Source organism: Oryctolagus cuniculus, chromosome 6 (genome assembly GCF_964237555.1).
Source record: "Oryctolagus cuniculus chromosome 6, mOryCun1.1, whole genome shotgun sequence".
Lineage (NCBI taxonomy): Eukaryota > Metazoa > Chordata > Mammalia > Lagomorpha > Leporidae > Oryctolagus > Oryctolagus cuniculus.
The window spans coordinates 150,469,326-150,482,107 of NC_091437.1; the positions used below are offsets into that span (position 1 = coordinate 150,469,326).

Genomic DNA, 12,782 nt, shown 5'->3' on the forward strand with positions numbered 1-12,782 from the left:
TCAACAGGATTAATTTGAAGAAACATCATACTTCGAGCAAAAGAAAATGACCATCGTTTGGGAATTTTGTTTCTTGCAAAGATACCCTTCAAAACTGAAAATGAAGTAAAGATACTTCAGGAAGATAAAAACTTTCTACACTGAAAGAAACTCCAAAAGAAGTTGTTCAGGTAAAAGGAAAAATCATCCTAAACAAAAGCAAAGAAATGCGAGAATAAACAATGAGTTTTAGAAAAACTAGACATAGAGTCAAATAAAATATAAACAAACTACACAAAGCAAATATAGCCCTTTTTTCCTTCCAGAAACCTTTTACTTAAGGAATACAAACTTCATGCATTTCATGAGTGCAACTCCAGGAACATAGTGATTTTTCCCATCATACCTGCCCTCTCACCCACATTCCCACCCCTCTTCCTCCTACCTCTCCTAGTCCCATTCTTATTTTTTACTAAGATCTATTTTCTGTTAACGTTATACACATATGATTAACTCAATACTAAGTAAAGAGTTCAACAAATACTACAAAACAAACAAACAAACAAACAAAAAAAAACACCTTTCCTCAACAGTCAAGTCAAAGGCTGTTCAAAGTCATTGCATCTCAAAGTGTAAATTGCACTTCTATAGATTCCCTTTTAGGTGCTGTATTAGTTAACAGATCAGCAAGAACATACGGTATGTGTCCTTTTAGGACTGGCTTATTTCACTAAGTATGATGTTTTCCAGTTTCATCCATTTTGTTGCAAGTGATAGGAATTCATTTTATTTTTTTTATTTTTTAATTTAAAAAAATTTTTTAACTTTTATTTAATGAATATAAATTTCCAAAGTACAGCTGTGGATTACAATGGCTTTTTCCTCCACATAACTTCCCTCCCACCCACAACCCTCCCCTCTCCTGCTCCCGCTCCCCTTCCATTCTTATCAAGATTCATTTTCAATTATCTTTATATAAAGAAGATCAATTTAGCATATATTAAGTAAAGCTTTCAACAGTTTGCACCCACACAGAAACACAAAGTGAAAAATACTGTTTGAGTACTAGTTATAGCATTAAATCACGATGTACAGCACATTAAGGACAGAGATCCTACATGAGGAGTAAGTGCACAGTGACTCCTGTTGTTGACTTAACAAATTGAGACTCTTGTTTATGGCATCAGTAATCACCCTAGGCTCTTGTCATGAGTTTCCAAGGCTATGGAAGCCTTTTGAGTTCGCTGACTCTGATCATGTTTAGACAAGGTCATAGTCAAAGTGGAAGTTCTCTCCTCTCTTCAGAGAAAGATACCTCCTTCTTTGATGGCCTGTTCTTTCCACTGGGATCTCACTTGCAGAGATCTTTCATTTAGGGTTTTTTTTTTTTTTTTTTGACAGGCAGAGTGGACAGTGAGAGAGAGAGAGACAGAGAGAAAGGTCTTCCTTTTGCCGTTGGTTTACCCTCCAATGGTCGCCGCGGCCGGTGCACTGCGGCCAGCGCACTGTGCTGATCCGATGGCAGGAGCCAGGTACTTATCCTGGTCTCCCATGCAGGTGCAGGACCCAAGTACTTGGGCCATCCTCCACTGCACTCCTGGGCCACAGCAGAGAGCTGGCCTGGAAGAGGGGCAACCGGGACAGAATCCGGCGCCCTGACCGGGACTAGAACCCGATGTGCCAGCGCTGCAAGGCAGAGGATTAGCCTAGTGAGCCACGGTGCCAGATTTTTTTTTTTTTTTTTTTTTGCCACAGTGTCTTGGCTTTCCATGCCTGAAATACTCTCATGGTCTTTTCAGCTGGATCCAAATGCCTTAAGGGCTGATTCTGAGGCCAGAGTGCTGTTTAGGACATCCGTCATTCTATGAGTCTGCTGTGTATCCCACTTCCCATGTTGGATCGTTCTCTCCCTTTTTTACTCTATCAGTTAGTATTTGCAGACACTAGTCTTGTTTATGTGATCCCTTTGACTCTTAGTCCTATCATTATGATCAATTGTGAACAGAAATTGATCACTTGGACTAGTGAGATGTCATTGGTACATGCCACCTTGATGGGATGACTTCATTTTATTTTAATCACTGACTAATATTCCATGGTGTGAATATCCCATAATTTCTTTATCCAGTCCAATGAACATGGGGTTATAGATAGCTCTTTCATGTGTTGATTTTATTTCCTTTGGATAAATTCCCAGGGGTGGGATGACTGGGTCATATAGTAGATCTATATTCAGATTTCTGAGGTATCTCCATACTGTCTTTCACAGTGACTGTACTAATTTACATTCCCACCAGCAGTGGGTTAGGGTACCTTTTTCCCCACATCCTTGCCAGCGTTTGTTATTTGTTGATTTCTGTATGAGAGCCATTCTAACTGGGGTGAGATGAAACCTCATTGTGGTTTTCATTTGCTTTCCCTGACGGCTAGTGATCCTGAGCATTTTTTCATGTGTCTGTTGACCATTTGGATTTCCTCTTTTGAAAAATGCCTGTTTGAGTTCTTTGCCCATTTCTTAATTGGGCTGTTTGTTTTGTTGCTGTTGAGTTTCTTGAGCTCTCTCTATATTCTGGTAATTAATTCTTTATCAGTCGCCGAGTTTGCAAATAATTTCTCTCTTGCTGTTGGTTGCCTCTTCAGTTTGCTGAGTGTTTCTTTTGCAGTGCAGAGGCTTCTGAATTTGATATAATCCCATTTGTCAATTTTGGCTGTGATCGCCTGTGCCTCTTTTCCAAGAACTCTTTGCCTGTGCCAATGTCGTACAGAGTTTCTCCAATGTTCTTTAATAATTTCACTGTATCAGGTCATAGATTTAGATCCATTTTGAGTGGATTTTCTGTGTAAAGTGTAAGGTAGGGGTCTTGATTCATACTTCTGCATGTGGAGGTCCAGTTTTTCTGGGACCATTTGTTGAAGGGACTGTCTTTGCTCCAGGGATTGATTTTAGCTCCTTTATCAAATATAATTTGGTTGTAGATGCGTGAATTGATTTCTGGCATTTCTATTCTTTCCCATTGGTCTATCCATCTGTTTTTGCATCAGTACCAGGCTGTTTTGATTACAACTGTCCTATAGTATGTCCTGAAATCTATTATTGTGATGCATCTGGCTTTGTTTTTGTTGCATAAGATTGCTTTAGCTATTTAGGGTCTCCTGTGTTTCCATATGAATTTCAGCATCATGGAATGCTTTCTATATCTGAGAAGAATGTCCTTGATATTCTGATTGGTATCTCATTGTTTTTTAAAATTACTTTTGGTAGTATGGACATTTTGATGATATTGAGTCTTCCAATCCCATAATCGTGAAAGATTTTTCCATTTTTTGTGTATTCTTCTATTTTTTCTTTAATGCTTTATAGTTCTCTTGGTCCTTCCATTTTTCCATAAATATTCCTATTGTTTACTTTGTATTTCCTTTGTCCCTTTACTGGGAGATGCTTTCACCTTCATTCATAGTGATAACCATATTTCTGTGTTTCTGTGTGTAGCATATCCTTAAGCATCTTTTGTAAGGCTAGATGGGTGGTGACAAATTTTCTTTTTTTTTTTAAGATTTATTTATTTAATGAAAGAGTTACACACAGAGAGAAGGAGAGGCAGAGAGAAAGAGAGAGTTTTCCATCCACTGGTTCACTCCCCAATTGGCCGCAATGGCTGGAGCTATGCTGATCCGAAGCCAGGGGCCAGGAGCTTCCTCCAGGTCTCCCATGTGGGTACAGGGACCCAAGGGCTTGGGCCACCTTCTACTGCTTTCCCAGGCCACAGTAGAGAGCTGGATTGGAAGTGGATCAGCCGAGACTTGAACCGGCATCCATATAGGATGTTGGCACTGAAGGTGGTGGCTTTACCTGATATGCCATGCCAGTCCCTAATTTATTTATTTTTAAAAGAATTATTTATTTTGAAAGTCAGAGTTATAGAGAGAGAGAAAGAGAGAGGGAAAGACAAAGAGAAAGAGATCTTCCATCCACTGGTTCACTCCCCAGGTGGTTATAATGCCCAGCATGGATTAGGCTGAAGCCAGGAGCCGGGAACATCATCCAGGTCTCCCACATGGGAGCAGGTCCCCAAAGTCTTGGGTCATCTTCTGCTGCTTCATCCAGGTCCTTAGCAGGGAGCTGGCTTGAAAGTGGAGAAGCTGGGCTCGAACTGGCACCCATATGAGATGCTGATGTTGCAGGTTGTGGCTTTACCTGCTTTGCTACAATGTTGGCCCCATATTTACTAATTTAATAAAGTTTTTTGAGTCATACAAAAAAGCAAAAAAGTGAGGAATAAAGAACAAGGGGCATAAATGGAAATCAAATAGTAAGATAATAGACTAAATCTCAAATGCATCAGAAGTTGCCTTGAATATAAATGGACCAAGTGCTTCAATTACATCTTATACAAAAATCAACTCAAAATTGATCAAGGATCTAAATCTATTAATTGATAGCATCAGATTACTAAAGGAGAACATGGGGAAACTCTGAAAGACATTGGCATGGGCAAAGACTTCTTGGAAAAGACCTCAGAAGCAAGGCAGTCAAAGCCAAACTTGACAAGTGGGATTACGTCAAGCTGACAAGCTTCTGTACTGCAAAAGAAACACTCAGGAAAGTGAAGAGGCAACAGACAGAATGGGAGAGAATATTTGCAAACTATGCCATTGATAAAGGGTTAATAACCAGAATATATAAAGAGATCAAGAAACTCAACAACAAAACAAATAACCCAGTTAAGAAATGGGCAAAGGACTCAAACAGGCATTTTTCAAAAGAGGAACTTCAAATGGCCAACAAACATGGAAAATGCTCAAGATCACTAGCCATCAGAGCAATGAAAATCAAAACCACAATGAGATTTCACCTCACCCCAGTTAGAATGGCTCTCATACAGAAATCAACAATAAATACTGGCAAGGATGGGGAGGGAAGTTATCCTAACCCACTGCTGGTGGGAATGCACATTAGTACAGCCACTGTGGGGGACAGCATAGAGATACCTCAGAAATCTAAATATAGATCTACCATATGACCCAGCCATTCCCCTCCTGGGAATTTACTCAAATAAAAAGAAATCACATCAAAGAGTTATCTGTACCCCCATGTTTATTGCAGCTCAATTCACAATAGCTAAGATATGGAATCAACCCAGATGTCCATCAACTGTTGAATGGATAAAGAAATTATGGTATGTATACACTATGGAATACAACTCAGCTGTAAAAAAGAATGAAATCCTATCTTTTGCAACAAAATGTATGTGACTATAAGCCATTATACTTAGTGAAATAAGCCAGTCTCAAATAGACAAATTACATGTTTTCCCTGATCTGTGGTAACTAATAGAATACAAAAAAATATAATGTAGAGGAGTGAAATTGACATTTTGAGCTTCCATGATTGTTTACAGCCATGAACAGTGGTTTTTCTTTTTTTTTATTCTTACTGTTTGCTGAACTCTTTACTTAGTGTAGGGTTAATCTTATGAGAATAAAGTAATCAAAGTAGATCATTGTAAAAATTAAGAGAGGGATTAGGAAAGGAAGGAGGAGAAGGGTGGGAACATAGGAGGGAGGGTAGGGCAGGAAGAATCACCATGCTCCTAAATCTGTATACATGAAATACATGAAATTTGTATACATTAAATAAAATTTTAAAATCTAAGGATTGTCAAACTAGAATAAAAATAAAATCAACAACCATATGCTTATTTGAAGAAGAACGTATGAAATATGGGGACACATTAAGTGTTTAAAGTGAAAGGATGGAAAAAGTCATACTAAGGAAACATGTTCCTAAAGAAAGCCCAAGACAGTCGTCAAGGCAAGTCTACTGGGAATAAAGTCTGTTATGTGATGTTAAAAGGGTTTATCCTACATAAATGCAGAGCAATTCTAAATTTGTTTGCAGCTAATAACAACAATGGACAGGACTAATAAGAAAAACACAGTCTTAATGGGAAATATTCAAATTCCCATCAATATTTAAATGAAATTATCCACCTAGGTTTTTCCAGAAGCAAGTATGATGTAAATTCTAGTCTTAAATCTGTTTGACTGCATCCACTGATAGACCTTGAACAATCTGCTGTTGTTCTTTTGGTTTGCACTAGGATGCCAAAGAAAAATCCCTGCGCTTTCTGTCTGTCTTTGTGGCAGCCCAGATTGAATTGGGGAATACATTTGTAGCCTGGAAATGTTGCGTGGAGAGTGTTGATGTAATCTTTTTTTTTTTTTTCTTCAGTAACAAAGTTGGCAATTTGGATCTATCACTGCTCATCGTAACTGGCTGCTGCTTGTCATCCACACAACACCAGGATTTACAGGAAGTGGGACTGATGTTATCTTGAGCTCCTCACTTATTTTGACCATGATTTACTTCAAGTGGAGGCATTGTTTTTAAGGCAAAAAACATTGTCATGTAGGTTGTCTAAAAATAAAATGCATTTAAATTAAAAAAAAAAAATCTGTTTGAAGGCAGTCATACAATTAGAAATTTTTAGACCAGCCAGTATTGTAGTACAGCAGATCAAGCTGCTGCCTACAGCACTGGCATCCCACACAGCTACCAGTTAGAGTCCTGGCTGCTCCACTTCCAATCCAGCTTCCTGCTAATATGCAGGGAAAGCAGCAGAAGGTGGCCCAAGTGCTTGGGCCCCTGGCACCTTTGTGGGAGACCTGGATGGAGTTCCAGGTTCCTGGCTTTAGCCTGGCCCACCCTTGGTCATTGTGGCCATTTGAGGAGTAAACCAGCAAATGGAAAATCTCTCTGTTTCTGTCTCTCCCCACTTCTCTGTAATTCTGCCTTTGAAATAAATAAATAAAGCTTAACAAATGTTTAGAGAGTAGAGATGGAAGATTTGAGAATTTCTCAAACTTCTTTTTGAAACAATGCAAATCAGAGGACAATAAAACTAATTTTAAAGTGATACATAGTTTTAAATAAATCATTTCCCCCCCAAATGCCTACAACTGCTGGGGCTGGGCCAGGCTGAAGCCAGGAGCTGGGAACTCAATCTGGGCCTTCCATGTGGGTGATAGGGATCCAAGTACTTGAGCTATCCTGATGCTTCCCAGGGTTTGCTTTAGAAGAGAACTGGAATTAGGAATAGGGTTGGGACTCAAATCCAGGCACTCCACTGTGGCATGTGGGTGTCCCAAAGTGGGATCTTAACTGCTGGCCAAGCACCTGCCCCTGAACTGTGTTTTTAAGAAAATTGGGGTTACCCTAGAAATACATGTTAAGCTAAAATGTCTTTTAAAAATGAAGGTCAAATAAATCAATTTTAGACAAATAAAAGCTGAGAGAATCCATCACCAGATAATCTGCACAGAAATGAACATTAAAGAATTCATCAGGCTGAGGCCGGCGCCACAGCTCACTAGGCTAATCCTCTGCCTAGCGGCGCCGGCACACCGGGTTCTAGTCCCAGTCGGGGAGCTGGATTCTGTCCCGGTTGCCCCTCTTCCAGGCCAGCTCTCTGCTGTGGCCAGGGAGTGCAGTGGAGGATGGCCCAAGTGCTTGGGCCCTGCACCCCATGGGAGACCAGGAGAAGTACCTGGCTCCTGCCATCGGATCAGCGCGGTGCGCTGGCTGCAGTGCACCGGCCGCGGCGGCCATTGGAGGATTGGAGGGTGAACCAACGGCAAAGGAAGACCTTTCTCTCTGTCTCTCTCTCTCTCACTGTCCACTCTGCCTGTCAAAAAAAAAAAAAAAAAGAATTCATCAGGCTGAAAGAAAATAACAAGTTGAAACTCGTTATAAAAAGCAAAGCTTTAGAGCTTTTATATATATATATATATATATATATATGGGTAAATGCAGATGAAGTTTTTATTTTTAATTTTAAAAGGAGAATTGAACTTTAAATCACCCCAAAAATGTAAGGTATATTCACAGGTGTGACAATAACAAGAGCACAAAAAAAGAAAGCAGAGAAATGAAATGTACTCTGATAAGCTCCTTATGCATGAGATTTTAGAAGACTACTTAAAGATGAAATGTGTGAATTCAAAATGCAGGACCTAAAGTCTAAAACAACCAGTAAAATATACTCAGTAATCCAAAAGAAGGCTAGAAGAGGGGGATAAAAGGAATAGAGAACAGATAGAATAGCAGCCAGAATAAATGGGATATGAAAAACAGAATGGTTGATGTAAACCCAACTCTATCAATAATTGCACTGAGTGTAAATGGTCTCAACACTCCAATTAAAAGTCAAATGTTATTAGACATGGATTTAAAAATCCAGTAAACCTGGTTCAGCTTTAGAACCTGATAATCTCATGTGTAGACAAAAACATAGAACAACTAGAATTCTCATTTATGACTAGTAAAAGTGTGCAGTGGTACGCTCACTTTGGGAGACTATCTGACAATACCTATGAAAGCTAAATATTTGTGTACCATATGCTTCAGTAATTCTACTCAGCATAAATGTATACATCTGTTCACCAAACAGAAAAGCATAAGGATGTTCATAGCAGTGCTTTTGTCATCGCTATATCCTGGAAACCACATGTGTTTCCGTTATAGACTAGACTAACACATTGTAATATGCTGATACAACAGAATACTATAAGATAATTTTAAAAAAAAAGGCACTGGCATGTGCAACAGCCTGGATGAATCCCATAAAATAACAGTAAATAAACGAAGCATGAAATGTTAGATTCCATTTAAATAAAATTCAGTATTAAGTGAACCTCATCAATTTGGAATTAAATCAGAATATTGCCTACCTTTAAGAGGGTACTTCCTGGGAAAGGGCAGGAGAGAGACTTCTGGAATGATGCTAATATTCTAAGCTTAGATTTGTAGCGTATTATTTGAATTTGTCAATTCTATAAAAAATGCACCAGGTTGCACCTGCAGGACTTACACGCTTTATTATACTCATTCCATGTGTCACGAAAATGTTTCCTTTAACAAATAGGCATAAATGTAATTCCAGGCAGGGGAGCTAGAACAAGGAAAGGGAAGGAGCAAAAAATAACATGGTTTGTGCAAAATGATAGGCAGCTTGATGTTGCTGGAGCGCAAAGCAGGAGGTGGGTTACAGAATGAGTCTGGGGAGGCTGCAGCAGCCAGGTGATAGAGGGGCTCGTGTCATACGAAAAAGCTTGGACTCCATTCTGAAAGCAGCTAGGGAACATGTAAATGTTTTCAGCAAAAAGTGACATGAGAAGATGTACATTTAAAAAAAACATAGTCAGTTGGTAAAGGAAGTCAAAAATAGACACAAGGACGCTGTTGCGAAAGTCCAGATAAGAGATGATGAAAGATCGAATCAGGGAGCGGGGATCTAAGGAGGCTGACCTGAGAGTTATTTACGAGACAGTATTAGTAAGAATTTATTGGATGTGGGAGGAGAAGAAAAGCAGAGTTGAGGATGACTCCTAAATTTGTACCCAAATGACTTTAGGACTGGTGGTTCTACCAAATGAGGCAGAGAAAATTCAGGAGTTCAGGGCAGGGCCAGGAGACAAGTTCAATGTAGACAGTTTGGACAGGTTTGCCCGATAAGGCAGCTCAAGCCGAGGGACATTCTTTGAGAGTTATTTTAGGGTCTCCTATTTCCTAGGATTGATGAGCGATTTAAATGCCAGGGCTCTGATGTTCTCTACAATGACTGTTTGGTTTTCTTGCCTTTTCTGGTCATAGCGCACATTCAAGACACAAAGCCATGGTTGTCAGCAGCGCTTCCAGCAGCACCGCTGCCCTGGGGTCTGAGAGACTTCATCTTGCTTTGCTCTGCGGCTCCAGACAAAGGCCGTCTTATGCACTATCTATTTCAGTCATTTTTATGAGCGCTGTGGAATATTTTCAAGCTATCCCTTTTAAGCATTATCTCTTGGCAGTTAAGAAAATAGATCCATTGCAAGCACTGGAGTTTCTGAAAAGGGAATTAAAAATAGCTCAGGGCGCTAGACAGCTGCAGCTATTGGGAAATTGAGCCCTTTGCTTGCACTTTTGATGGTTTCCATTTCAACCTTGCAGCTGGATATCAGTAGCTCTTCGTCTGCTGCGAACAGATGCAAAAGGAGGGAGGCATGGAGCAGAGGCTTCTCTTGATTTGGGGTTCCACTTGGCAACCCGAATGCTGAGAAGCATAGGGTAATAGAAAATGGGCATAGCACACTCTTGGGTTTAAAAAAGCCTATCCAGTATGGTCTTACTATTTGGAAATAAAAATATAAAAGCCTGCTGGGTTCATCACACAAATTGCAAGAAGTGAATTGGATCAAATCCTTTTGGCTGGTAGAAAACACTGAGACTGGTAATGATGCTTTCCTGGCATTCTGAGCCTGTGACAATAGAGTATGCTATGCCACCAGGCAGTTGATATTGTCATTCCCACCTTACACGTGTGAACACTGAGGAATGAAATTGTCTAGGGATGCAGCCCAGGTCACAGAGCCACAGGGCAAGGGAGGCAGAGTTGAAGGGTCGGGTCCAGAGCCCGCGCTCAGCCAGTGCCTGAAAGTTGAATGCTTCCCGATAGGGAGTGTGATATTTAAAAGCAAAAAGCCACAGGAATGGACATGAATAAACCTCTGTGCTAAATATAGCTTCACCATGATGCCACTCAAAAACATTTTTTTAAATTATTCATTTGAGAGGTGGAAAGAAAGAGAAAGCAAGCTCACATCCGCTGAGCTGTTTCCCAAAAGCCCAGCACCACAGCGGGTGAGCGGGGCTGACGCTGGGACCTGGGAACTCAATCCGGAGCGTCCACATGTGCGGTGTGGATTCTTTGTCTACAGAGACATTCACGTGCAGCTAAGGATAGTTTTATCTCTTCCTTTCTGATCTGTGTGGCTTGTATCTTACCTTATTGTACTAACTGGAACATCCAGTACTATATTAAAGAAATGCTGCACCCGGTATCTCCGTCTTGTTCCCAGTCTTAGAAAGAGAGCATTCAGTGTGTGTGTCATTACCAAGTTGATGCTAGATGGTTTGGGGTTTTTTTTGGTAAGTGCTTTGTATCAAGTTGAGATAGTTTCCCTCTACTACTAGTTTGGTGGATTTATTTTTGTAAAATAGGGACCATACTCATTATTTGTTTTCAAAGGGCTACTGTGATGATTCTAGGTAAAACACCAGGAAAAATATTTATGACTTTGAAGAAGATTCAGAAGAGGAACTCAGGGACAACATTAAGGTGAATCACTACGACTTAAAATGAACCCACCCTCGACAGATGGTCTCACGTTTTCCCTTCTAGGGATCTTCGCCATAGAAACATTGGCCCATCTCCCAGAGAGTTACACACAGGAAGTTCACTGCAGCTGCGGCTGCAATGGAAAAAGACAGTGAACAACCTGAATATTCAAAAGTAGACAAATGGCTAAATATACATTGTGGGCCATTCATGCAATGGTATGCTATGGATCGATTGATAAAACACCGAGGTTCTATATGGACCAATATTGAAAGAATTACAAGACAAAAGGTCAAGTAAACAGAGAACATCTCAGAACAATACAATTTGACCTTATAGGTATAAATGGGGTGATATATAAGTAGAGCTTATAAATCTATATTTATAATATACATTATTGAATCTTCAAGAAGTTCATGGAAAATACATATTAGGAAGAAATTATGCATGGATTACAAATTTTTTATGCTAAAATAAACTTTTTTAATTCCACTTTTCATGCCCTTGTTTTTAAATATATAACCACATATTATAAGTATACTCCTAATTGCATAGCAAAAGGCCTAGGGTTTAATACCCATCTGTTAACATTGGGCACCCTGGGGAAGGGAATGAGATTGGCTACATGAAAAGGAGGTACAAAGGGAACTTATAATAACTTAAGAAATACATTTGGACTTTTTTTTAAAGATTTATTTTTATTTCATTTGAAAGGCAGAGTTACAGAGAGAAAAGGAGAGAGAGAGAGAGGGAGGGAGGGAAGTGGGGGGAGAGAGAGAGAAAGAGAGAATTTTCCATCCATTGGTTCACTTCCCAAATGACTGTATCAGCTGGAGCTGGGCCAGACTGGAGCCAGGAGCTTCTTCCAGGTCTCCCACGTGGATGCAGGGACCCAAGTACTTGGGCTATTCTCTGCTGCCTTCCTAGGTGCATTAGCAGGTAGCTGGATGGGAAGTGGAGCAGCCAGGACTTGACCCTGCACCCATATGGGATGCTGATGCTGCAGATGACAGCTTTACCTGCAGTACTGGCCCCAATACATTTGCTCTTCCAAAATATTTTTATTATGATAAGATATTCATTGATTACCTTTATACCTAATTGAGACTATCAAATAGCATGAGAAAAGTAAGAATTCCTGATAGTGAAATTTCAGGCACAAGTAACTAGATTGTGTCGATTTTCACTGGGGTCCAGGGTTCCTGGATTCCACTGGTTCTATTGCTGGTACATTAGCTGTGTGATTTTTAGACCAGTTAATTTCTCTCTCTGGGGCTCAGTTTCCCCTTGTAATGAGGCAATGAAAGTAAACTATGTATTGTTGAATATTTCTATTGTTATTATTTTTAAAGATTTATTTATTTATTTGAAAGAGTTACGCACACACAGCGGCAGAGAGAACTTTCATGCACTGGTCTACTCCCCAAATGATTGCAATGAGCAGGGCTGGGCAAGGTGAAGCCAGGAGCTAGGAGCTTCATCTGGATCTCCCAAGTGGGTGCAGGGACCCAAGAACTTGGGCCATTCCCTGTTTTCCTGGGCACATTAGCAGGAAGTTGGATTAAAAGTGGAGCAGCTGGGACTCAAACCAGTGCCCATGTGGGATGCTGACACTGCAGATGGCAACTTAACCTACTGCCCTACAGT

The 12,782-nt window shown here is 40.2% G+C and overlaps 1 non-coding gene across 1 annotated transcript; it reads left to right on the top strand.

Moving 5' to 3' along the window:
- The first annotated feature begins 6,024 nt into the window (after positions 1 to 6,024).
- LOC127490860 (small nucleolar RNA SNORA31) lies at positions 6,025 to 6,152 on the top strand. Its single transcript, XR_007919251.1, has one exon. It is a non-coding gene; the product is annotated as a small nucleolar RNA SNORA31 (small nucleolar RNA).
- Positions 6,153 to 12,782: the final 6,630 nt, after the last annotated feature.